Source organism: Zalophus californianus, chromosome 8 (genome assembly GCF_009762305.2).
Source record: "Zalophus californianus isolate mZalCal1 chromosome 8, mZalCal1.pri.v2, whole genome shotgun sequence".
Classification (NCBI taxonomy): Eukaryota; Metazoa; Chordata; class Mammalia; order Carnivora; family Otariidae; genus Zalophus; species Zalophus californianus.
The window spans coordinates 131,578,884-131,606,813 of NC_045602.1; the positions used below are offsets into that span (position 1 = coordinate 131,578,884).

The window sequence follows — 27,930 nt, forward strand, 5'->3', positions numbered from 1 at the left end:
AAATTAATTTGTATCAACACCAAGTTGATAATGACCAATGATCCCTTAGCTTCCCACATGCATTCCATTAGAGACTCTTGATGCCTTCGCTTGATGAAATAAGGTAGGGATTTCAGGCATCAGCTTCAAAGCTAATAGAAGGATAATTGGGGGGACTACAAATCCTTTTGGTGTTACTGGAAATTGTCCCATGTGGGCGATAATCTATACCAGGTCCAGTAAATGGCATCTTTTCCTGTTGTCACCCCCTCTGCTCATATGGTTGCCTAATTTCTCTACTTGACACAATAAAGATTTCCAAAAGTTCCTTCTTCTCAGTAAATCATTTGTATTACTTAGAAAAACATCAAAGCAATATATGTTTCTTTAGGAAGAAATAGAAACAAAGAAAATCAAAATAGAAAAAACTAGAAATCATCTATCATCTTGCCATTCATAGAAGATGATGATGTGGGAATGTCAGTAACGGAGGGGCTATGGTTGGTGGGTGAATCAGGGTGGAAGAGAGCCTCGAAGATTTGCCCCAAAGCTGTGTTGTATAGCAAGTATCCTGTGGTACCTGGGAGTATAAATAAGTTGCTAATGGAGATTAAATAGGGATGAGGCCCCGTCTCCCAGCTATGCATGAATTTTATGGTATGAAATATTTATGGTATGTAAGTCATATCTCAATAAAGTTGTTAATGAAGCAAAAAGAAGAAAAGGTGGACACAAAGAAGAGAGGCCTTTCTGAGGAGGTGATGAAGCTGACATGGGGGTGTATGCAAAGAGAGAGATTGGCTGGAGTAGGGGAGAACATTGCAGGCAGGGAGAGTCTGTACAAAGACCCTGAGATGAAAGAGGACTTGGCGTGTGTAATGAACTGGTGGAAGGCAAGGATGGCTTGAGTATGTTGAGCAAAAGCAGAAGTTTTGAGAGAAGAGACTGGGGAGACAGTCAGCAATAAGCTTATGCAGGATGCTCAAGCCTGATATGGAGGGTGTTCCACGTGCTATGAGCAGTTGAGAGATTTGAACCAAGGGAGTGACATACTGCGATTTATAGTTGGCAACATTTTTCTTCAAAAAGAGTAATAACAACCAATACTGTGTCCTTACTATTCTAGAAATTTTACATTACTAATTTATTTATCCTTCACAATAACCCTGAGGTCGGTATCCAAAGTAACTTTCTCAAGAATTCTCAAGGAGAGCTGTACGTCCCACACCAGAGCCTGAAATCTTAACCAGTACCCTACACTTGAAAGTACGGATGGACGTACATCCTGTGCAGTTTCACATGGCCCCTGCTTGGAAGGATCCCGCACTTGGTTTAGTGCTCTGCCATCACCATCTTGAAATGCTTAATGAGGGTGCCTGGGTGGCTCAGTTGTTGGGCGTCTGCCTTCGGCTCAGGTCGTGATCCCAGGGTCCTGGGATCGAGCCCCAAATTAGGCTACCTGCTCAGCGGGAAGCCTGCTTCTCCCTCTGCCCTTCCTCCCGCTCGTGCTCTCTCTCTCTCTCTCTCTCTGACAAATAAATAAAATCTTAAAAAAAACAACAACTCATCAACCTTAAAAAAAAAAAGAAAGAAAGAAATGCTTAATGATTTTTGAACAAGAGGTCTCTGGTTTTCAGTTTGCACAGGACCCCACAAATTATGTAGCCAGCATTTCTACACTCTAGAATTTTTACTATAGAAGGAGTCATTAACCCACTGAAGCTCATGGATGGGCTGGCCAGGGAGGAAGGCCAAACCCTTAAAGTTAAACATGAAATTTCTCATGCATGTCCATTTTGGGAGAGAGAAACTCCCAGCTTCCATCAGATACTCAAAGGGATCCATGAATCCAAAAGGAATACAACTTACCGATTTTCCAGTGACCTCTCTTTCTGATTATGGGAAACAGTTAGATGATGGAGTGAACTTTGTTCTTATTTAGCTTCCTGTTATCTTGTATTTATCAACAGTCTTAGCATAGCAACATTCTTTCCAGAAAACAGAAATAATAATAATTATTATTATTATTAAGTAGTATTACTATTATTATTATTAATGAATGAAAATAAGTGGAAAAGGAAAATTATAAGCTGAAGATTTTCTTTGGTGTGTTTTTCTTCCTGAAGGGCACCTAAAATTCTGTCTTTATCTCTACCAACAGAATTTTTTAAATCCCCCCCCCAAAAAACAAAAACGAAAACAAAAGCAAAAGCAGCACTTCTGCATTTATACTACTGAATTCAGTTTAACGTTTTTCACCAGGTTGTCTGAATTCAATTTCTCTGTTCCAGAGACCAGCTTGGATTATATGGGTACTTTTCAAGAATCATTATTATGTCGGAAAATATTCTGTACCCAGAATATATTCATAATAATAAATATGAATATGTGTATTCCATAATAAATAATGTTAATTGCTAGTTTTAATATTCTAATTAATTTATTCAATAATTAGTTATTACTATCATCTTAGAGCCTGGGCTTATTTATAACTAGAAGAAAAATGATTTCAAAGGTAGGTCCTCAATTCCATTTAAAATAACCCCCAATTAATTTCCAAGCTGCTGAAAGCAAATGATAAAATTTTTATCTCCTGGTGCAAAATTTCCTGGAAGTTGTTTGTGCTCAGAAAACAATTATATACCCATGAAAAGAGAATTATCCACTTTAAGAATAATAAGAGTGAAAATAGGCCCCTGGATTTATAGTGAAATGGTTTCTTGTTCTTCCCTGTCGAGGCACTGATGTCTCTGCATGCCTAGACGTGCAAAGCATGAGGTCCCCGGCTCTCTGAGCCATCAGACACGTGCTCTTTGCATCTCCTGGGGCTCTCCCAGGGCGACCCCACGTGGGGACCTCCCGACTCTGTTTATTCTTGGAGTGAGCAACTGCATACAAATGGAAGATATTAGGACATAGGCCGCCAGCACAGAATACAGAGACAAGAGAGAAGATATTTCTCTGAAAACAAAATATTAATGCTACTCTAAACCCAGGATGGATTTTCCAAAGTTGAAAACCATTCCTAGAAAGAATCAGAGGGAGTTGGTTTGGTTTCATTTTCACATTTACCAACACAAACTCACATCTCTTCTAAAGGCAGGAATGTACCCAACGCGCACAGACTATATCTTGAGACAAAAGCAATATCGTTTGCCACTTAATATCCTTTTAATTTACTGGACAGTTTTCTTCTCTTTATGAAAGAAAGAAAGAGAAAGAGAGAGAGGAAGGAAGGAAAGAAGGAAGAAAGGAAGAGAGAGAGAGAAGGCAAACCCAGCATGGACTGTTTCCACGCAGCCACTGAACCCAAGTAAACTGGAAGAAAACCCTAGCAACTGAAATCCAGTAGGAAAAAGTTCTATTCTTTTTTTTTTTTTTCGTTCCTAACCCTTTCATGGGAAAATCCACCAATTTGTGCATAAAATAAAATGGTAAATTAGACTTACTTGGAGAAATAAACTATAGAAACCATTCATCCATTATTTTTAATGGTCCTTTACCACTTGATGAAGCAAAAATAAAACTTCTCTCAGCTGGCAGATAATCCAAGCAAGAAAATCCTCCTTCCTTTCCTTATGAGATGACTGCTTTGAATGTTGTGTTTTATTTTAAAAGCCAAAAACCAGATATCTATTGTGAACATATGTCTAGCTAAGAGCCACACTAACTCATCTTTCCACCATGGCATGCTTTTTTTCTGGCTAAAAATACTCCCTCTCTAATATTTTCCCCCTGGTTCCTCTCTTAGCCCATATCCAGAGGTACTACTTATGGAGGGCCGATGGTACCAGGTGTTTTGTATGTATTCTTTCATTTGACCCTCCCAGCTATTTCAGGAAGTAGGAGTTACAATCCTGCTTGGTAGATAAAGAAGCTCAGCTTCAGAGACCTTCATTCATACAGAGGGACCCCACAGTCACTGGAGTCAGGTAAATGGGGTTCACACCTGGCTCTTTCTCACTGTGTGATTAGTCAAGTTATTTAACCTCTCTGTGCCTCATTTTCCTATCTGTAGAATGGGGAAAATAATACAGGACCACAATTCTTTGGCCATAATTCGGAAGTCCAAAATCTCTGAAAATTAAAGAGCTTTCATAAAGTACCATCCAAGAACAGTGGCTTCACACCAACACTAATTTAGCCAAAAAAAAAAAAAAAAAAAGACAGAATGGTGCCAGCATGAGATTATTATAATCTTTCTTTGCCCTGCGAGGTGAAGGTCTGAGGAGGGGAAGCCAACAAACAACAATTCTGAGCGATATGCCTGATATATTTGAGAGAGAGAAAGAAAAACCCTGGGGACAGAACTGAGAGAAGGTGGGGGAGGCACCAGGGATAAAGACAGAAAGGGAGACAGAAGCCACGTCACACGATAACGGTGCCATGCTGATAATGGTAAGTGGTCAGCCCACGGTCCCACTTCGGGTGGGAGGCAAAGCCAGGACTCAAGCCTGGGTCAGCTCTATCAATTCATTGGCAAGTCTCTCAACACACATCATGGGAGAAAATTTATCTTTAAGACATCATTAGAAAGAGTCTCAGGCTCTGAGACTAAGGAAAAGATTCATAAATATGGCGGCCAGTCGGGCTCCTGGGTGGCTCAGTTGGTTAAGTGTCTGCCTTCGGCTCAGGTCATGATCCCAGGGTCCTGGGATTCATAAATATAATACAAATATATATAATATGTTATAAACACAATATAATAATAACCAAATTATTTAGTCTAAGACTGTACTTCATTTTATCCCTAATCTTGTACACTGCTTGTAACACATATCACCTTCTCTTATGTCCTAAGATTTAATTTACATAGGTTAGAATTGGTGGAATATAGTTATCTGGTCAGCCTACTGTGTGTTTTCTGCCCTGAATTTTCTACTTCTGTCAACTGAAGTCCAGAAACATTTCTTGAGCTTTTACTCTGCATCAAGCACAGTGCTGGCTCCTAGAGTCCTAGAAATAGAAAGATACCATCCTGAATTCACCAAACTTGTAGTAAGTACAATCTGTTTTCTTTCTAGCATGCCAAACAAGTGATATTTCATTGTCCCAAAAAGTTGTGATTTTTTTGTCCTGATTTTAATAATAATACCAACATTTTGCCAACTCTTACAATGTGCTAGGCTCTATGTTCAGCTTTGATGTAGATGACCTTACTTAATCCCTACAAAGTCCACTATTTAGCATTATCCCCATTTTTCAGATGGGGAAACTGAGGTGCTAGAGATTAAGTATCTTATTCAAGACCCAGTGTTTGTAAACAATGGACCTGGGGTATCAAACCCCAGCAAGTCTGACTCCAAAGCCAGCCCTCCTACTGTGATAAAATTTATATTAAAAACTTGTATGTCCAGACCAATGTGTGTAGTCAATCTCCCTTTGACTTTAGCTAAAAGTCTTTTGCACATGGAGGCTCCCTCAAGCCTCTTCGTCTTACCCTAGAGGACTAGTTCAGGCTTTGCTTTTGAACCAATGAAGCATAGAGAATCCACATGCACTGGATTCCCCATATTGGCACTGCACCCCCCAACCTGACCCACCCCCCCAGGATTTGCTCAGCATGGCTGTATTCACCGGCCCTTCCCACACTGTCACTGCTGAAGGGTTAGTAAATAGAGAACACACCCAAAAGCCTGTCAGATTCTTCTGCACTGGTGCACACACCCCGATGATGAGCAAACTCCTCTATCATTTGCCCAGGATCTTTGAATTTAGATGCTGGGTGAAGAAAGAATGACACTTTTGCAAGATGCTGTTCTTCGAGAGAAATGATATTTTTTAGCATCTTCCCAAGGCCTGCAACATAATAGGCAGGTATTGCCCTGGTGATAAATGATGATTCCTCCAGAAAAAAAAAAAAATTACAACACTGTGGATCATAAGCTGAGGCTTCTCCAGCATTCCTCCCTGCTTTCACAGTGAGTGTGAATCTGGCCACAAAAGTCAGAGATACCTGCATAACTAACTCTCTTTCCTTTAACTTAGCTTAGTTTTTATTTCAAATCCCCGTCCATTAGGATTAATGGATTAATAGGAAATTATGTGTCAGTCATTCTGGGAGGTTCCCATCCACTCCTTCAGTAGTTCATTAATGGGAATGATACTGTCCCTAGCAAGCTTTCCAGAAAATTCTTCTGGAGAGTTGGTTGTCACCAAGATTGGGAGGTGACGCTGGTATTTAGTGGTCAGAATCTAGAGATGACAAATGTTCTGCAGAGCACGAGACAGTCCCGCACCGTGAAGAACTGTCCAGGATCTCAACTTCTGAATGTCCGCTAGACATCCATATAGCTAAAGCACCAGCATATAACTCTCTGAGCCTGGACCCTAAGTCCATAGGACAAATGCACTCAAAGTATCCTTACACAGCTTTAACACACCCTGAATTTTATAAGAATGTGCATGCCATATAAATTGAGGGAGGGCTGTACTTTGTTCTGACCATACCAAGACTTGTTCTGCCTATCAGCAAATCATGTTGTAAAGTCAATACCATGAATGGCATTCAAGTCTTTGATACAACACACAGGTCTCGACCTATATTTGTGGCTGTCGAGTTCAGTGTTTCTGTGTATAAGGCCAAGCATCTGAACGCCTTCTCGTGTGTTTTGATGTGTCAAGCTCCAGTATTTAAATGTTGACATACGTATTTTATTATAAATATTTCCCTCATATTTGTCCTTTAAAAACTTATGATTGCAGATGAAGAATTTTAGGTCTGTAGAGGGAGTGTTGAGTACACACTGTCAGTGTCCCCCCCCAATCCCAGAGCACTCATTCCCACACATAGAAAGATGTCCTCTGCCATCGCCTGCCACCCTCGGCCCCAGGGCATTTCCCTTGACCTTGAAGTGGCCCTTGACCAATGGCACATGGCAAGGTGGTGGGTAACGCAATCCTCGGGTGAGATAACCCTGAGGTGTGTTCTGCACCTCTCCCACAGGCCCCCAGTTGGGTGAGCCACAGCTGCCATAGTGTAACTTGCTCCTGAATTGGCTTCTCGCCTTCCCTGTTTCATGACACCATTCCCCTAACAGCGCTTCTGGAATCACCTCCTATATACACTACTTCGTCTCATGTCTTTGTCTCAGAATAAACTTCTGGAGCACCCAACCAAAGACAGGCTGTTCCAAAGTGCTTCTTTGGCAAGGGGACAATGAGTGTGATAACACTGGGAGCCCCTGCTCCCAGCTGTGTCGAAGTTTGGAGTAGTGTGCAATGCCAAGGAGTGTATCAGTGGGACGCTGACTCTCCCTCTGCTTGTGGCTCTTCCATGACGGAGACTCTCCCCTAGTTCTGGGCCAATCCTGAGGCACAGATACTTCTCCAGTGTTGAAGAATCCAGCACCATAACCCAGCCTCTGGCGTCTAGAGGTTGTGGTGTCCATCCCATAGAAATAGAGCAGGTAACACGAATGAGCAAAACTGTCCAGGTGCAAGAGAAGTCATGCAGATAGAAACATCTTCTGTTTCCCACTTTTCATAGAAACGTGGGCTCAGAGAACATCTATCCTTCTTTTTTTTTTAAAGATTTTTATTTATTTATTCATGAGAGACAGACAGAGAGAGAGAGCGAGAGAGAGAGAGAGAGGGTCAGAGGGAGAAGCAGGCTCTGCGCTGAGTGGGGAGCCCGATGCGGGACTCGATCCCGGGACTCCGGGATCATGACCTGAGCCGAAGGCAGTCGCTTAACCAACTGAGCCACCCAGGCGCCCGAATATCTATCCTTCTGGTGAGCGAATATTTATTGAGCATCTATAATATGCCAGGCACTGGGCATATGGCAGTGAACAAAGCAGACAAAATCATTTCCCTTGTCACATTGGGAGAGGCTGCCTGGAAACAAATATGTAACATATGGACTATGTGAAATGATAATCATCCTATAAGAAAAAATAATGCAGGGAAGAAAAAGGAGGGCTAGAGGTTAGGGTCAGTGAAGACCTTGCTCAAGAGCGATAAATGGCAGCAGACACTCAGCCATAACAGGGTTTGGCTCCTTGCAGAAGGCGTGGTGGGCACCACAGAGCGGGTCCCCCTCCCCGCCCCCCGCAGAAGGTGCTTGCACTCAGCAGTAGCGAACGTTGCTATGTCAGATGCCAAAGCCCAGAGCTGTCAGATCTTCTGATTTTTCCAGGGAAACCTAGAGCTTTGTCATCTCCCTAGGGGGCTGCCAGCAGGCAGCACTAAGTTCTTGGCATCTTTAGGGTGTTCAGACTTTCCTTTCTTCAGAGTATGTTTCAACCAAAAGCCAGGCAGTTAGACTGGGGGCCTTTTACATCCATCCCGTTCTCCCCATGGCCATTGCTCCTGGCCTGAAGGATGGAAAGGGGGAACGGGCTGCAGAGGGGAAATCGAATCATAAGTGAGCATTATCCGGCCCCACTTGCTTTCTTTTCTTCTCAACATACCCAGAGCGCTGGAGGCATCTCCTTGCAAAGTCAGTAATTAGGAAGGATGTGAGCCTTTTTCTTCTTCCAGCACTTTGGAATGGCATGTTGCTGGAGATCCCAATGGGAAAGCCCCAAAAGGAAAGCCATGTTGGCTCCCAGGAGCTCCCGCCTTGGCAGAGTGGGGCCGACATTTAGAGGATGGGACTGCCAACTCTAGCGGAACTTCCAGCGGGAGTTTTACGGCCCGCTTTCATCCAAGCCGCTATTTGGGCAGAGGCCTGATTACTTCTAATGACTCCTCTTTGCCAACAATGGCCGAGTCCTCTGTCATCCTGCCGTGGCCTGGAACGGCTCAGGTTTTCCGAAAGAGATGCTCCTTGTAAAGCATGGAGGTGCTAACGGCCGCTCTCTGGGATGCTGGCCCCGCATGCCAAGAGGCAGAACGGCCAAGAGCAACAATGCAAGTGTGCAGAAACCATCCTTGAAAAAGGCGGGATAATTAGTTTGCCCATTACTGAAGATGCCCTAACTCTTCGCTCGTCAAGAGAATCTTTGTCCTTGAGGGTTTATGTATTTCTCTGGCTCCTGAAGAAGCCAAGGCCTGAGAATCAAGGGAGCTTTTGTCCCGAAGAGTGATGGCTGAGCAAAATCGATTGGCCTGTTTTCTGGTTCTAAAAATGTTCTCCTAAGTGCCCACTTGGCTCTTGACCATAGGTTCCTGGCACGTGGCGGGCCCACATGCAGGGCTGTTGTTGATGGCTCTCCCAGGATGGGGGTTCTCTAGCTGGTTCACACCCCTAAAACACACACACCAGGTCTCCACACTACCACCTCCCTGGCTCTCCGCTCCACCCCCTCTTGGGGGGGTCACATTGTCTGGGGCTTTGCAAGTGGGGATTTCTACCTAAAGCGAGTCAAGAGGGAACTGAGCTACGTCTTAGGGCACGTGTGTGTGCTGCGTCAGCCAGGGGGTGACCAGATCGATGCTGGATTCGGACAAAGGGAAGGCGTGATGGCCCACCACAGGTGACAAGCAATGGTCCATGGTGTGAATATGCGGGGTCTCCACCACCACATGGCTTCTGGAGTCTCGGCCAATGTGCTCCACGGCTGTCCTTAGTCAAAGCCACCTGCCTAACGTCCCCCACGCACGGACTGGCCTCTCTTCTAGAAAAGCCCCCCTCCAGCTCAGATGTCTGGGAACTCCCCCTTAAGGAACTCACTTCCTTCTTCATCAACTCAAAAACTTTTTTTTTTAACCGAAACAGAGTTCCCTGTGGTCTCCACCACACACACAAACACACACACAGAGAGAGAGACACACACACACAAAAGATTTTCTTTCTTTTTGTTCTTTCATTCTTTCCCAATTCCAGATCTCGATTCTTTAGGCCCAAAGCCAGAATCAGCCACAACTTAGTTCTGCACCGGCAAAAGAGGGGGCTCAGCACTTATACATGATGTAGCACTGAGACGGAAGAAGGAATAGCAGTGCCATCTCTGCATTAGAAGAATCTGCACACCTGTGCCCCACCTCGCCCAGAGGAGAGTTCCTCAGCCCACTGTCCTGGGGCGTGGTTGTGGTGTCAGTCACAAGGGGTGATAGGTTGGCTGTGCCCAACACAGGCAGGGTCTCTCAGACTCCTTTATGAGAGCCAGGAGTCTGGCCAGCCGGGCACACGCTGCCCACAGCTTCACGGAGAGTCTTTCTGTAGAGCTGAGGTAGTTGCTGTCTTTCTGTCCATGTGTCTGCCTATCTGCCATGAAAATAGGTAGTGGGAAGGATCTTTAGCCTATTTAAAAACTCAATCCTTGAAAATATTTTTTTTGCTTTTTTTTGCATGCAAACACATAGGTTGATTCCAAACGTGGTAATAAGTATTTTGATGCTGAAGTCCAACTGCCTGGGATCTCATGCTAGTTCTGCCTCATTCCACCTTTTGTGGAAAGTGATTCAGCCTCTGCCAGTCCATTTTCTCCTCCCAAGTGCAGGTGGCACAACAGGCTTTCCTTCATAGACGGTTGTAGGGGTTAAATGAGAGAAGCTACGTCAAGGGCGCCGCAAGGAAGAAGGACCCATTTCATACAAGATGTGGCTATTGGGGTTATCACTAGGGGGAGGCAGGTAGACCATACTGTGGTCCCTACTTTTCCCCTTTGGTCAATAGCTTATGTTATTGTACATTCCTGAAAAGGAGCAGAACCACATGTCCTTTCAAATAATAATAACCATGGATATCCACATCCACTCCTTAGGCTGAGCCAGGCAATTTGCATGTATCCTCTCATTCAATCCTGGCAACAAGCCCGTGAGGTGCCACTACCACCAGCCCCGCCTATGCAGATGAAGGGAGGGCCTGGGCCGCCATGTCTTGGTCAGGATGTATAGCTCTAAGGGTAGACACCAGGATCCGACCTGGATCTGACTCCATAGTCCTTCACTAGTACTCCACAGTGCCTCGCTTTCCAAATGCCAAACAATTCAGAATTCTGCAGGAACTTCCTTCTACTTAGTCCAAATTGGACTGGCTTTACTGTACACTCACTTTACGTGACGATCCTAAGATGGTCAGCCTTGCTCCGAGTAAAGTTGCAGAACAATATTTCGCTTCCTCCCCCTCCCCTTCCTTCTTCTTCTTCATCTTCATCTTCGTCTTCTTCTTCTTCCTCTTCCTGACTAACAAATGACTAGAAGTGAAAACTAAAGACAAATTTATTTTTATAGTTTCATGAACTTGAGCTATTAGAGACCAGTGAGCACTGATACTATACAGTAATTTCCGCACACTTGTTTATACGTGGCATGGCTTCGGTTTCACAATCCGGACTCATGCACTTGACATCCCCCTGCCCTGGAATGATGGGACTTTACAATCGCTTGGCAGAGGTCCCAAGAGGATTGCCATCCAGTAAAATGTTTGGCTATGATTTTTTTTTTTTTTAATGTGTGTGTTTTTAGTTGGAGGTGGGGATTCTTGTAGAGGAGGCTGAGTTGTCAGAAGCTCCGAGACCTTTACACACAATGATGACTGCTAAAGCAAACCAAAATACCGACGGGGGTTTGGACCCCATGATACTTTTCATCACCATGGTGCTATCTAAGAGTCAATCCACAAACTGATAACAATATAGGATAACATTTCCTCCTCTCGTGAGCAAAATGAGACGGCATAAAAATGATGTTGGGGTTTTTCAATAATTGAAATTTACCCCATATAGTGCACTGTACTTTATCATTTGATCCAATTCAATAAAATTTACTAGGTATCTTCTATGTGCCAGGCACTATTCCCAGCACTGAGGAACATGGAATCTTTGCTCTTTGTTCTTTTTATAACATGGAGAAATAATCAATCGATTAATTCGGACTATGCAGGTAGTGACAAGTGCCACAGAAAAGCACGTGTACGAGCATCGAAATGAGTGAGGAGACTCCGGGCTAAGAAGGTGACATTTTAGTAGCCATTTGAGTCAACTGAGGAAGCAAGCCACGGAGTTATCTGGGAAAGAATGCAGGAAATGCAAAGTCCCTGGGGCAGGAATGGCCTCCTGTGTTCAAAGAGGGGCAAGGAGGCCAGGGCACAGGGCAGGTGAGCGTGGGGGGGAGCGAAGGAAGGAGGCGAGGTTGGCGAGAACATCATGAAAGCCTGTCTGAGCCAACACAACTTTTATTTTTACTCTGAGCTTGTGTGTTTCCTGCTTCATTGGTGATAGAATCACCTTTTTTTAATGAAAAGATGGTAATGGCAGTGTTCTTTTTTTCTTTTTTTTAAACATTCTTGGCAAAATAAAGTGTTGGAAACTCTTTGTCAATTCCTTGAAATTTGTTGAAGCTGGTCTGTGAAATCTAGGAGTCTGGGATGTCTGCGCTCGGAAACATCTTGTGGCATTCTGTAGGTGGCGGAGGCAAGGTGTGGTAGGAAGTGTGGGCACCACGGCCCTCCTCTGTCGCAGACACACGGGGTGACACCGCTCAGGGAAATTCTATTTCTGGGTTTCACTCTTCGAGGCTCTGAAATGAGGAGAGCTGTTTAAAGGAAGCTTGAGCCCATGCAGCCACACAGGACAAAGAGAGCACGCAAGTAGGATAAAATCAAGCTGACCTGGCCTTGAGGAGGGACAGGACCCCTGTGGCTTCCTCATAAAGGGGCAGCTCTGCTCAGCACCATGGCTACCACCCAGGAAAGATATCCCAAGGTGACTGTCCCCTCCTTGGATTAAAACAAAACAAAACAGAAATCGTGACTTTCATGTGCAATCTCCCTGTTTGTAAACATTAGCAACGATTTCAGTGAAAACAACAAGAACACTGTGCAGCCCACAGAACACACGGGTGAGCTGGGTTCAGCTACAAGATGGCAGATTCGTTCCCTAGGGCTGCCATAATGAGTTACCACAAACTGGGTGGCTTAAAACAGCAGAAACTAATTCCCTCCCAAGTTTTGGAGGCCAGACGTTTGAAATCAAGGGGTTGACAGGCTCATGCTCCCTCTGAAGGCTCTAGAGGAGGATGCTTCTTTGCCTTTTCCAGTTTCCAGCCTTCCTTGGTGTTCCTTGGTTTACAGCTACGTCACTCTAACCTCTGCCTCTTCTTTGCCTGCTCTTATTCTCTATATGTCTGTGTCTTCTCCTCTTCTCATAAAGACCTGTCATGGGATTTAGGGCCCATCCTAATCTAGTGTGACCTCATCGGAAATTGATGACATCCGCCAAGACCCTATTTCCAAATAAGATCGCATTCACAGGTGCCACCAGTTAGGAATCGATCATATCTTTTAGGGGATTGGATTCAACCCACTACAGCTGAATGACCTCTATTACAAATTCTTTTTTTTTTAAGATTTTATTTATTTATTTGTCAAAGAGAGGGAGAGCACAAGCAGGGGGAGTGGCAGGCAGAGCAGGCAGAGGGAGAAGCAGGCTCCCCACTGAGCAAGGAGCCTGATGTGGGACTCGATCCCAGTACCCTCGGATCATGACCTGAGCCGAAAGCAGATGCTTAACTGACTGAGCCACCCAGGTGTCCCTCTATTACGAATTCTTTAGGATGAAGATTCTGCCCTAGAAATCTGGGAGCCATGAAATGGTTAAAACCTGCTCAGTAAAGTTTAGGACATCCATCTCACTAGAAAGCAAATGATAAACGGAAAGGAGAGTTGGTACAGTTTCCAAATGGCTTGTCCTGGCCCTCAGACCTGGGTCAAGTCAGGCACACTCTTTCTTCAGAGCAGCGTTGGACCATTTCCTGAGGTTGCCATATGAAGTACCATGCAGGGGGTGGTATAAGATAACAGAATTTTTTCTCTCCCAGTCCTGGAGGCTAGAAGTCCGAGATCAAGGTGTCAGCAGGAACAAAGCAACCTAGCTCTAGGGAAGGATACTTCCTCACCTCTCCCTAACTTTCTGGTGCCTTCTGACAATCCTCAGTGTTCCTGGGCTTATAGCTAGATCACTCAATTCTGTTTTATGTGTCTCGATGTCCTCTCCTCTTATAAGGTCACCAGCCACTGGCTTGCTTCTTCTTGGCTCTCAGTTTAGGGGAAATGGGGAAACCAGTTAAGAGGACAATGTGGTCAACCCAAAGAGAGATGATGATGATGTAAAGTAGGGATGAAGTCATGAGAAATAGTGGGATTTAAGACATAATGAGCGCCCACCCTAATCTCATGGTCATGAATTTAGGCGGAAGTCTATTCAACCCAATACCAATTCTGTTACCAGTAAGATCCCTCCCATCTGCCTGACTCTGTGATGAACTTTTCCTTGAGAATCATTGCTGATCCTTCCACCCAGCTACTTCCTTACAAAGCACACAACCACTTCCCAACACCCACACCAATTTCAAGTCCAGCGCCAACTTGAAAACATCATTAGTGGCAAACTATTTCAGTGTGGGGGAAGGCTTTATTTCCTCTGAAATTTTTTAACTTGGTACCTCCTCACTTTTAGACTTGAAACTCCAGTGGACCCCTCTGAAAAACCACCTCCAAGAACCATGATATCGCGCATTCAGGGGAGGAAAACCAAACTCTGTTTTCAGTCTCTTTGTCCCAGTGAATAGAGAGCTTTAAGAAAAGTGCTCCATGCCTTTTCTAGTCATATTCCTTTATGGCCTCTTCTAACTACAATTCTTTATGAGTTTCTTTTCCGTCATATTTCTGATGAGTCTTTTTACTGCTTTGCACGACAAAATACAGCAAACCCTAAAATATGGATGTCTTGTTCTTGTGAGAAAATGGAAAAGTTCACAAGAAAAGAAAATGACATAAGATGAGTGAGTCCATTCTTAGCAATGGTATTCAAAGGTAAGGAGATTAGATAATGATGCAATTAGAGCCCATTTCTATGGTTTTCTATAATTTTGAACATTTGCTGACTTCTGTGACTGGTTTGGTATTTATTCTTATATCATATCAATTTAAAATCACCCTGGATGCTATGTCCAAGAGGGATGACAAATTATGAAGAAAATATGTTCAGTGGAATTTTAAAAGAAGCTCTTTGGTTTTGACCTGCGATGTTATTCTGAGGCCAGCCAATCATTTTGGTCTTTTTTAGTCCATCATTCGTGTTCCAAGTGTTTTGAATATTTAAATTACATTTCTTCTTATTTCCCTAATGAGAGTGTATTTGCATCCAGTACATAATAACTGACTAAAAATGACTTTCTTCTTTTTGTGTTTTCAGTCCAGCGGAAATGGGGAAACCAGTCAGGTGGTCAACTCAAAGAGATAATGCTAAGTGAAAGTAGGGTGGAAGTCATGAGAACTGGGGGGGATTCAGGATATATTTTAAGTTTGAGCCAACAGGATTTGTTGATGGCTGGGCCGACAGTGTAATCTTACAGAAAGCAACAGATCAAGGAAATCTCTAGGATTCTCTGTGTGAGGTTTCGATAAAGTCAGAGCGACCAGGCTATTGGAACTAGGATCTGAATGAGGTTCAGGTGGAATGTTGGCAGGATTCTTCCTGGGCCACAGGTTACCTTTATAGTTGCAATTCCAAGTTGGCTTCCTAGTAAAAGGAACAGATCACTTGGATTATATCACTGGTTCCCAAAGGGTGATAGATGCACTACCTATACTAGCAGGATTATTTTAAGTTGAAAAAACCCTACTTTGTAACATGGCTTCATCCCAAGTCATAATTCATGAAATGATGGCTTTGATGGGCATATTTTTAAATTATAATTTTCAAGCATTAATTTCACTGAGAATTATGTATACATGTGTGCATATGCATGCACTTCTGCACACGCACACGCACACACACACCAGCCCATCAAACCCAGAATCACATGGATCATGACTTAAGGGTGAGACTCACTTAAAAAAATAAACTAGTCCATTTTTTTAAGTATTAGGAGAATCATAATTAGATTCTAGAACCTGGCAAAAATTATGAAGGTGGCCCACATACGAGTGCAGTTTGAAAACACAGAATTAAATCAAGTTTTAGCTGCATGCCTGAAAGTGACAAGAGAATAAAACTCAAATTCAGTTAGTGGGAGGTTCTTCCGAGCCACACGCTATATACTTCCACAAATCAAGGCGACAAACTAGCATAAAGCAAGGAGATAAAATGACAGAATCTGAGGGGTGATGTGAATGGTACTTATTCCCCAAATGAAATAATGACTTACTAAAGGAAAGTTGAGTGAGGAAAAACATTGATAATTGTCCAATAAATCTTTCCATGACCTCCCATTAGTCATCATAGCATTTCTGTCTCTTTTTAACCTACTAAGGAAGGGAAGTAAGATGTAGCACATGGGCAAGCAATGACTAGAGCCACACAATGGAGCAGAAAATCTGCTGGTTTCCCCATCTCGGGAGACCTGCAAGTTTTCCCTTCCAATGGCATCAAGACCATCAGATCGGATACAAGCCCATGTAGATCACCGTTTGCCCATGTTGGAACTTTTGGGAAATGCTCTTGGGCTTCCCAGAAATCATGTTTTCTGCCCCAGCCATGGGACCGGGATCAACTCATCTCCTTATAAGCAGCAGGATTTGAAAAGTTCGGAACATTTACACCTTCTCCCTCGATCTGAGACAAAAGCTGTGATTCTGGGTACCATATAGCTTTACCAGCTTGCCCTCATGTGTTTATTTATTCTTCTATTTACCGAGTGCCACCTATGACAAATATTGACAGGATAACAGCAACAGGGCAAACACAGTCCTCATAGGCTTGAATCCCACCATCTAGCGGGGGAGAAGATGTTCGTCCAATTAATACGTAAATAATGCGCAATTGGGTTTGGTGTCCTTAAGACGCTCAAAGTGTTGTAAAAGTCTAGATTAACAAGAGTCTACATCACCTGCATCACCAAGTCTTGAAAAATAGAGAAAGATGACAACAGGGGCTACAGTGACCTGAAGGCTTTACTGGGTTGAATATCCAAGAGAGATTTCTCCACTCACATTTGGCAGCTGAGCTGGGATGGTTGGAGTAGCTGGGTGCTTGCCGGTTCTCTCTCTCTCTCTCTCTTTCTCTCTCTCTCCCTCCCTTTCTCTCTGCACAGTCTCCCTGTATGGCAGCTTAGCTTGCTCACAACATGGAAGTGTGTCGGGGTGGTCTGACTTCCCACACAGCCCTGCCTTTTCCAGAGCCAGAATTCTAAGAGACCCACAGAAGTTGCAAAGTTTCTTATGACTGAGCTTGGAAGTCACTTCTGTCAAATTCTAATGGTCACAGTTTGTCACAGACCTAGGACAGATTCAGAAAGATTGGAAGGAGTCTCCTTCCAATGGAAGGGACAGCAGAGAACTTGTGACGATCTTCATTCTTCCAGAGATGCTCTGAGTCAGTATGCTTCCCAGAATCACGGTGGCCTCTCTTGGTGATAGGATATGCTTGGCTTCATGGAAACCGAGGAGAAGGCATCGCAACTCTAGCTCAAAAGTGTACATTCGATCAAGGCTTCTGTGAGTCAAGGCCTTCTCGGAGGGTAACATTTTATAGTCCCTTTCGAGAGCATTACTCTTATTCTCTTCGCATCAGCAAAACATCCCATGTGATGAGGTAGAGAAGGAGCAAATCTGTGAAGGGAACCTTCCCCTCAGTTCAAAGCTATGTATTTGCCTTGAGTGCCTCATAATTAATTAGTAAGTACCTCGTAAGTAATTTTATTTTCTTCTTGTGGACTCTTAGCATATTGGGAAGTCCTACCTCCTCCTGTGACTCTCTAAAAGTAAATCAGAGCTTTCTCAGTAACTTGGGAGCAAGACCATTCCTTGGCTCTTCCTTGCTTGTCCAGAATCCAGCGATTATCAGAGGCCAGCAAACTGGTTCTGTAAAGGGCTAGATGGATACATGTTTTAGGCTCTGCAGGCCTTATAGGCTCTGTCCCAATTACTCAACTCTGTCGTTACAGCCAAAGACAATACATAAATGAGTGGAGTGTTTGCATTCCAATAAAACTTTATTTGTAAAAACAAGCTCCTGGCCATGGGCCATTGCCCACTCCTGGATTACATGACTGCCTCAATTATAAATATTCTCCATGCCTAGTGGAGGAACTCTGAGGACAAAAATATCCTAAAATGAGAGAAACTCCAGCTTCCACTACGTGATTCTGTTTAAAAGATAAAAATAATGGGACCTGGATGGCTCAGTGGGTTAAGCATCCGACTCTGGATTTCGGCTCAGGTCATGATCTCAAGGTCATGAGATCGAGCCCTGCATTGGGTTCTGTGCTCAGAGGGGAATCTGCCTGAGATTCTCTCTCTCCATCTCCATCTGCCCCTCCCCCCACTCTTGCACACATGCTCTCTCTCTGAAATAAATAAATAAATCTTAAAAAAAACAACAACAACAATAGGACCTAATGCAAAGAACAAAAATGAAACAGTAGCCAAGGAAAATTTCACCCAGAATCTCTCACACCCCGAACTGGAGGCCAGGAAGAGTCTCTTCAAATTCATATGGAATTTGCAACTTTAAGTCCCAACAGACTTTTCCCTGTTTCAGTATAGATTGAACATTCATAACCGAGTTAAACCCCTGGAGAGTCCTTCTTTCCAGATCGGGGTTCAATTAGCACATTTGAAAAGTAAATCAGTGTTTTCCAAAATGTAAAAGGTACACCCCTGGTAATAAGTGAGAAGACTTAAGGTAGTATGATTCATTAATACTTTTTATTTGAACTGTCCATTTGTTGATTATAAAATTTATTTTAATATATATTTCAAAAAGAGAGCTGCCACATGGAACCTATTACTTCACAGAGGCTGCTAAGGATAAGCTAAGAAGGTATTTACATTTTTAAAACGTGAGCTGGTTAAATAAAAGTACTAAAGAAAAATAATATTAGAGATGACCAAGAATGGGGGCGGGGGGGGTGGGGATTGTGAACAGAGAAAACAAATGATTCTGAATCAGTGTGTCCCCTCCCACTCTGGCTGTCCCAACACTGGAGTGACTCCTCGGTGAAGACAGTCACCGTGTGATTTTCTGTTTATTTGTTTTGTTTTTTTAATCTCTCACCTGTTGGCACAATGCTTGCTACATAAAAGGCCCTCGGTAAACATAGAATGAGTGAGTAAATTAATTAAGTTGTCATTCAAATTATTAGGTTAATTTTGAGTCGTGGAAAGTAATCTGACACGAACTCAAGGATATAGTATTTCAGATGCTCCTGAGCACAGTCAGAAGTTCGCAGAGCGGAAGGGATGAGCTTGTTTAAAATCAGTCAATTAGAGGTGGACAGTCCCTTGGGATGTCTTTGCCAAGAGAAGCCCAATGGTGCCATAAATCAGGATGTCTAATTGAAGCAGTGTTTTAGGAATTAAATAGCAATTAAATCAAATGGGAAAGTTTCTAAGGGACACCTTTGACACTATGGGGGAAAAGTCAAAACAACCCCAAGAGTCTATGGGAAAAAAAAAAATGGCTTTCTTCCAAGGAGCTTGCTGGTTAATAATTATCAGAGGCATCTGTGATTAAAATCTTCTTCCATCCAGAGGCTTTATGATCTTGCCACAGACCTTGCCACAGATCTTGCCTCATGCAAGATCACAAGCTAAAGCAGAAAAATCACTGAGATGCCATAAAGGTAGCAGAGCACTGAAAAGGGACTTGGAGAGGGACGGTGTCGCCCAGAGTTTTGACCTGCCGAAACTAGTTTTGAGAAACCAGTTCCCAGAATAAGAAGCATAATCTGTGTCTGTTTACCCAGTGAAAGTAATTCGGGTCATTTCAACATCAATGTCACTGACTTCAAGGGAAGCCCAATGTGAAGGCTGATAAAGTGTGTGTGTGTGTGTGTGTGTGTGTGTGTGTGTGTGTGTGTGTGTGTGATGAAAGATTTATTGAAAACTATGGTCCATTTGTCCAGTGTTTCCAAAAATGTGGGTCTCATCCTATATCTTACCATCTGCAAAAGAGGCAATTTTAGCTAATATTGCTGGGGGGGCCTTAATAATTGTAACTAAACAAATAAATGCATCTAAGATATTATGAGTTGTTGCTTAGAATGAGGTGCAATTTCTTTAAAAAAATGTGTTGATTTTTCTGCAAAGTCTATTTGGGAAATGATAGAACATGGGGATAGCACTCAGACATGGTAAATTCATAAAGGTTGTTTCCCAAATGACCAAGAGTTGTGAGCACTGTTGTACAGCAGAGCTGGGGCCATTTCCAACACACAATGCAAAAGAGGGAATCCGCATCCTTCGTGTAATAGAACCTAATGAAGACAGAAATAGTAATGGGGGGGGGAAGGGCAAGTACAGACCGAGGCTGCAAAATTTACTTTCCAAGCTTAGATTATCCAGGTGGATTATCAAATCCATCGGTTTGATTATGAGATTGATGAAAACTAACCTTCATTGCCAACATTTAAGTGAACAAGTAGGCAAAGTCTTATATTTCAGGGGGATCATTTATGTGATGGTTCAAGAGAATGACAGTTGTGTACATCTCTACTTTCTAATAATAATGACCATTATTATTTTATTATATAATTATTATATAACTAGAACTGAGAACTCAGGTTATCATTCAAGCCCACCCTGTGTGGAATCTTGAGTTAGTGGCTCTAATCCAGGATCCAGGGTTCAGTAGCTATGTGATTCTGTGTGACTCATGTGTCCACTAAGTCTTGGTTGTATCGCCTGTAACATGAAGAGAATGGTTCCCACTCGGAATAATGATTAAATCAGGGAATGTCGACAATTGTTATAAAATACCAAGCATGAAGTAGGTCCACAGTGCATGCTAATGTCTCCTGATTTTTCTTCAGAGAGAATTCGTCCATAGTAGACCCTTGATTATCTGAAAGATAGATTACAAATCTTTAAGGATTCCAGTACCACACAACATCCTCTCCGTCAATCTTGGATTCCCCAGCTTAGAACTATCATTTTCTAGACCTTCCAACTCTCTTTTTATCCCCATTGCTCACTTAGCTATCTGCTTCCATTGGGCAGCCATTCTCACAAAGGAACAATGCTTTGGTAACTTAAGAGTGACATGGGTCAGCCAGCAATTTCTTCTCAGCTGAACTCTGTGCCCTTCTTGGGAATAAGGGAAATGTTGACTTTTCTTGGGGACAAGGGAGATGTTGCTTGTTTCCAAAACCTTCTCTGAGGCCATGAAAATCAAGGCAGGGCTTGTTCCCACCATGGTGGAGGATGGAGCTCTGAGGGCATTCCCAGTGCTGCAGGGGGTGAGTCTCCTTTTGACCTTCAAGTTTACCTAGGCAAATTTTTTCACTCCCCACCTAGACTTAACCCCAACTCCAGAAGACTTCCTCAGAGATCTGCCCCAGCGTCTTTGTCTCCTCTTTCCCGAGACTCCTTCCCCTCACCAAATCCTGACACTTCTTACCACCTCTGGTGCCAGGGGAAGGGATGAATGCGGGTAATGCCTGGCTTGTTAAGCATTTTATCAATTCTATTGTTTATGCCAGATCCTTGGGCTCCTTTGTTACTATCCCCCACGTGAATGGACGACAGTCAAAGCAAAAGAAATCAACAAATCTTCCCAATATTTTCCCACCACATGAGCCAATGCAGCATGGGGTGCTGAGGTGTGGGTGGGAGCAGGGGGCCACCGGGGCACAGAACAGCTGTAAGGGGAAGTCAGATGAGACAAGAAATAGAAGGTTCAGGATAATGATATTCAAATTGCTCCTCTTGAGCCCCGGTGGCCTTTCTCAGGCACCCCGTGGGTCCCTGGAGCCTGCAATTTCCTGTCTGGCTTCTATCACTCAAAGCCTACAGAGACGGGGACCATACAGTCGCACAAGATGAATAGTAATGACACATGTGACCACCAAACCCGAGACTCTGGAGACCAGAGAGACAACCTGCCATGAAAGGAAGGACAAGTCCTACAGCTTGCATTCAAGACAGGACTTCTCCCTTTCCTAATTCTATGACCTTGGGCAAGTTGCTGCTCCTCTCTTGGCCTCAGTTTCTTTATCTGTAAAATGGGATACTAGCCCCTACTTTACAGGGCTTTTGAGAGATTATCTATGAAAACGCCTTGTATACCAAAAAGCCTGTATATCATTTTCATTTGTAGTCTGCAACCAGCTTCAATACAGTCCCTAATCCTGGGGTGTACCCCAGGAATCTTAAGGGGTAGATAAATCTATGACTTTTATTTTACAACTATTTGACCGCTACAAAAAACATGCACTATTTCCATTTCCTCCTAAAATACCCCGTTTATTTAAGCTTACTAGCTATTTCGATTCTGGAAGTTTACCATGATAAATGATCAGCTGTTCCCTTAATGTAATTTCAGGAGGTACCAAAAAGCTTAGCTTCCTAAAGAAGCCAGAGCTGACTTTTGCAATCTGGAGTGTTCCCAGAACACTCTTCAGGATGATTTGGAAATTCCACCTGAGAATCTGCATTTCACCCTCTTGCTATTTTGGAAAACCTATAAACCAGTCAGAATGGTGCCCCTGGGAAGGCCCCCATGACCTTGGCCAAGGGGAGGTGTGAGAGCCAACCAGATTCCCCGAGGAGCTATGAGATGGAGGGATTTCTTCCAGAAATACAGGGAAATTTATGTGGGGAGCACACAGTCGGGAGCTGTGAGCTGGTCTTGCTTAGAGACAAATAGCAGGAAGGAACAGAAGGCGGAGGAAGGAAGACATTCATTACGGCAGGCGGGAGATTTGACTGGGGCTGGAAACCCTAGAAAGAAGGCAGGCAAAAGTGCTGTCCCCAAAACTCCTTCATAAATAAAGCCCTTCGCTTCTAGCCATGCACAGACATATTTATTTAAATCAAATTAAGATTAGAATACAGTGTTTTTTACTATTTTATTATTTGGCATTATCGTCTTGTTTTCTGGCCTCACTTTTGTGACATTCCAGAAATTCTGCCCTACAGCATCTGTAAAGTATGTGCTGGATTTGCCTACTGCGGTCCTGACAACCAGTCCCCACCTTACCACTTCCCAGGTGTGTGACTTCAGCAAGGAGCTTGACCTCTCTGGACTTGTGTTCCATTTTATAAAATGATGGCCATGGCTGTTTGACCCAGTTCCAAGTGCAAATAAATACTCCTTGACCGGAAAAGATAAAGCGGTGATGGGCCATGGGGTACCTGCATTTCTTAACATTCTCAAATCAGCTTTTTTAGGCATAAACAGAGGACACATCTAAAACTGCAGTTCAATGACATTATATTTTCTCATATAAAGGAATCAAGGAGTCAGTCTAGATCTAGTTGCACAGGAAAAGTATCCCATGGATAGTAAGACTAAAATGTAAACAAAAAGCAGAAAGGTGATAAACCCTCCTTGAAAGGGATTTTTATCACTTCGGAACGTCATATTACTGCCTTGTGATAATTCAGCTTCTCAGAAATAAAGAATAGAGGAAAACTCAGAAGCAAGTATCTCACACACACCAGTGAAGGAGATATCTTCACCCCCACAAGAAGAAAAAAGCCAGCGGATGATAGTGATATACTGCTAAGGACCATTCCTGTCCTCTTCAGTGTGGAAAAGCAGATTACAGCCATAAACGGTGAAGGACGAGCTCGGGGCTCGGCGGGGGGAGATGGGGACACCATTCTCCATTCGTGGAGCATGACAAGGCTTTCTCACAATTTGTCCCAAGTATTTTTTTTTACCCACCTGCCCCCACGGAGATGTTTTTAAGGTCGCTGGTGGACGTTGAGTTTTAATCCAGAGTCCCCAGATGGAGTTCTACTCAGTTAGGCAGTAACTGGTCTGCAGGGAGCTCTGCTCATTCATTCCGATCAGTTTGATTTACCTGCTCCCCGGGCACGGGGTGGGGTGCAAGGGGTGATAGCCAAGGAGGAGCAAAGCCCAGTGCCTGTTGGAGGTAGGAAGGAGCTTGGAACTTCGGAGGTTCCAAAAAGAAGGCTCTGGAGGCGAGAATCTAGTGAGCAGAGCCAGAGAGGGGGCTGGACCAGCGGGGACAGACCAGGGGGCCCGCTCACCCCGGACACCATCGTGACACCCCCATCCCACCCCACTCCCAGTGAGTACTGGGGTACACAGTCGGCCTCGCCTTCGCCTTCCCACACCGGCTCACCTCCTTCCCCCCACCAGCCCCTATACACCAGCCTGCATCCACAGTCACGCAATTCGATGGAGCCCACCGCCGGGGTCTTAGGGTGGCCTAAGCATCCCAACTGCAGTGACAGGGCTCTGTATTTATATAACAAGTCTTGCCCGAGTATTTTTAGGCCCGCTGTTTAGAAACACACAGAGGGGGGGAAGAAAGAGAATAAATATGGAAATCAAATGTAAAAACTTCTGGCTCTTGCAACCAGCTTCCTGGGGGAATTTTCCTCTGTGTTCTTTCCACTTCTTCCACTCAGCAGAATGACTGCTAGTCATTAAGGAAATCTGTGAGGAGCTCATGGTACAGGAATTGTACACCAAGGCTCCCATCCTCATTTGCATATCCCCTGTTCTGATTGGCAGCTGTACATGAAATGCCATATCAGTTGAAAGTATGTTGTGAGCCAGCACTAATGATCTTATGGCTCCAGGGAAGCCTGCCATATTGTAATTTGGCTATCAGGCATGAAAGAAATAATTCTAAGTGCCAGGAATGCAAGACTGAATAAATGTTTCACTGCTGCAGGTTGCCAAGGGTGACACTTCTGATTTAGTATAAACGAATGCCCCGTTGCCTTTGGGGTACCGGGAGTTTGCATTGTATCTGAGCTGTGTGTATAAAACATTAGTCTAAGAAAATGGCTTCAGTGTAAGATGGGAAACAGAGGCCTGCTCCCAGAAGGCTGCAGAATGTTTACAACTAATCACTGGATGAAAGGATTTTGCTACCTTCTATAATGACAGGCAAACAGGATTTGCTTTTCCTGAGATGGAGAATAATGGTTATGTTAACTCTGCCTCGCCTCGCCTTTTTTTTTTTTTTAATGAAATGCTCTTTTGTAAAGAAAATCACATCTGTTTCCTTTTATATATGAAAGGGATATAAATTCTTTTCTTCCTCCCTCTGTGTGAATAGCCCGTTGGTGAACCTCAGAATAAAATAACCCTCTCCGATGTCATCCGGATTTCAGAGGTCTGGAAAGATGGCTGTCACTTCCTTCTCCTTGGCTTCTGACTTCACACACTTGCCCAGAGCTTTAGAAGTGGGGACGGATCACTTTCGCTTGAATTTTCATTAAGGTCCCAATGCAAATTGCGACCATATCTGGCTTCACGGGATCTCACTTTCTGTTACAACCCATGCATCCACCACACGAAACGCGGACAACAGTTGTCTGAAGAACAGTGCCTGTCATCCTAGAAAAAGTGACACAGGGAGGGAGTTGGCTCCTGCCTGAGGTCTCCCTCAGCCCTCCGGGTCCTGGCTCGAGGAGCATGTTAAGATGGGTTTTCTTTTCCCTTGATTCTGTGTGGAGATATTCTTCAGAGAGGGTTTCTACCTTTGGACTTCCTTCCTTGGACACCATTCAAGGACAGATCCGGGTACCCGTTTAGACAGGACAAGACAGCAGTCATGGAAAATGCCTGGGTAGGCAAAAGCCAGCGGGGGTAAATCAGGTCAGGGTTGGGAGATGTCCAGACCTCCCATATTCACAGTTCTCCGTTTGCAAAGAAACCAACCTGACTCTCGGCCTCCGCTTTTGAATCGAAAACTTCATCACGGCTCCTCGCCTTCATGCTGGTAGATTTGGCAAACGCGGTGGTGAAAAGCTAAGGATACGCTAAAAGATCATGAAGAGTATGGTCAGATTTACTGAGAAAACTCTCTTCATACCAATCCATAGAGCAGTTCTGTTGTATTTTTTAAACATTGTAAAGCTCAATAACAACACACCAAATATCTGTTCAGCACCTCCTATGGGTGGAAAAGTATGTTATATGCTTGTAATAGAATACACAGATCCCATAAGATACAGCATTTACAATGTTTCTATTCCATAGGGGAAGGGTTTTTGAATTGGGAGTAAGAGATGCTGAAGATGTCATTAATTCAAACTCACATTTTTTTATGCCTTCATTTGACATGGAAATTACTGAACATTGGCTCCGTGGCTGGCTTTCAGGATACAAAAATAAATGAGTTGGGGCCCCTGTCCTCAAGTAACTCATAGAAACACACACCCAAACACACAAACAAATAATAAACAAGCCCTCTGTGATGGCCCAGGCACTCAGTGGGTCCTGAGGCCAACAGTCAAGAGCCGGATGGTTGTGTTCACATGAGAAAATGCCGGTTGAGAAATACGGGAAGCCTGTGGCCAAGCTCTTGTCTGTCACTTTCAAAGAACACTGTAGATTTCCTTTTAAATTCCAAAAAGCTTCTCCCTGCACCTACTCAACGCCGGCTACTATACTTGGTACTTTGACATATGTTATCTGATTTAATTCTTCCAATGGCAAGGTATTCACCGATACTAAGATGAAAGAGGTTCAATATTAAAACAAAATGACGTGAACCCTGCAGGCCAGCAAGAACAGACTAGAATGCTTGACCTTTTCCCCATTTGTTATCAGACATTTTCTAAAGGTGTAAATGTTTGAAGGCCCAGACATCTGCATAGAATTCCCTCAGATTCGTTCCTTTAGCGTAACTCAAAACTTCTTAAACATGAGCAGGCATAAAGATGACTAAAATGGAGAGTTGACTCTATAAAACCATTCATACTGTATTGAAGGGGGATTTAAGGGATTTTTCCAAGGGTGATTTTGTTCTGTGCGGTTGTTGCTTTAAGCACTGACTTAGAGCCCAAATCTTATATGATAATGTCTCTACTACCTGTCCAGAGGGCCGTGAGAACCCAGAGGAAATTGTATCTCCCTCCACATTAGGCCTGGAGGAGAGGTAGTCATGGAAGGCTTCGTGGAGGAGGTGACTTTCCATAACAGAGAAATGAGGAGAGAAAACTCCAGGCAGAGTGGCCAGGACAAGCAAACGCCAGGAGGTGACAGAACATGCATGCTCTGGGTTCAAAGGCTGGAGGGAAAAGAAATGATAGAGATGAAGCTAGGGAGGGAGGCAGATGGCCATACTCTGCAATTTGGACATTATTAGGTTGCCTTTTGTTTCAAGATCTCTAAACCTGTGCTTTTCAAACGGGGGTGAGTTGGGAAGAGATCAGGAACGCTACTAATATCCAACGCTGCACAGGACGGGCCCCCAGGACAAAGAATTATGTGGCCTGAAATGTCCTAGAGCTGAGGTTGAAAAAGCCTGCCCCAGACGCATCTGCTCCTAGACCATTGCTGCTTGTGTTCATGTTGTTCTGCTGTCTCGGAGGTAAATGGAAAGCCGGTTTAAACTTTGTATCTTGGAATAAGGATGTCTCAGGACAAATATCTATTTGGAATTCCCGTTTCCCTGTGAGCTAGGCCGGGGTGGGGGGTGGGGGTGGGAGGCAGGGGAGAGAGTGACTTTAGAGAGAAATATTAACCTTGCAAATGTGCACATTTTCAATTCACATCCTAGTGACAGGCTACAACTTGTAATCAGTATAAAATGATTTTCCGGGAGAGTAAATGCTTATTTTCACTGTCTTGATGTTGGCACTGGATTACTTGGTATTAATCCCAGGGTGACACAGTCACATTTGGAAGCCGTGAGATTTATTTGGATGTCTTGTGGGGCCAGGGGCAGCCTTCATTTTACATCCTTGATCTTGGAGAATTTAAATAATAGAGCTGCTTTCCTATATGCACCAGTGGTGTGAAAAGGAAGTCATCGACCCAGGACAATTCCAAGAGCCACGCGGCCAGGAGAAGGGAGGACAGAATGTGACCATATTTGTGGTCAACCCGATGCTTAGCAGCCACAACTACTACAACAGCAAACGATAGGCACTTATTAAACATCAACTGTGTGCCTCTCCCCTAGCATAAGACCGCAAGAAATCTGATAGCTTGTACTCACAGGTTCCAGCATACATCATAACAGCCTATTCTCTGACTGGTGCCCACACCATGAGGCTATGCTGGGTGTAATCGCTCTGACCAAATATCTGCCATTACTATCTCTCATTACTATCTCCCATAGCTTTCATCTAGAGCAGAGGTCAGCAAACTTCTTCCATAAAGGGTTATGTTGTGAATACTTTCA

The 27,930-nt window shown here is 43.8% G+C and overlaps 1 protein-coding gene across 1 annotated transcript in view; it reads left to right on the forward strand.

Annotated features, from left to right (window-relative positions):
* Positions 1 to 27,930, forward strand: part of TSHZ2 (teashirt zinc finger homeobox 2) — a 430,136-nt gene that overhangs the window by 334,670 nt on the left and 67,536 nt on the right. The gene's annotated exons all lie outside the window — the stretch shown is intronic.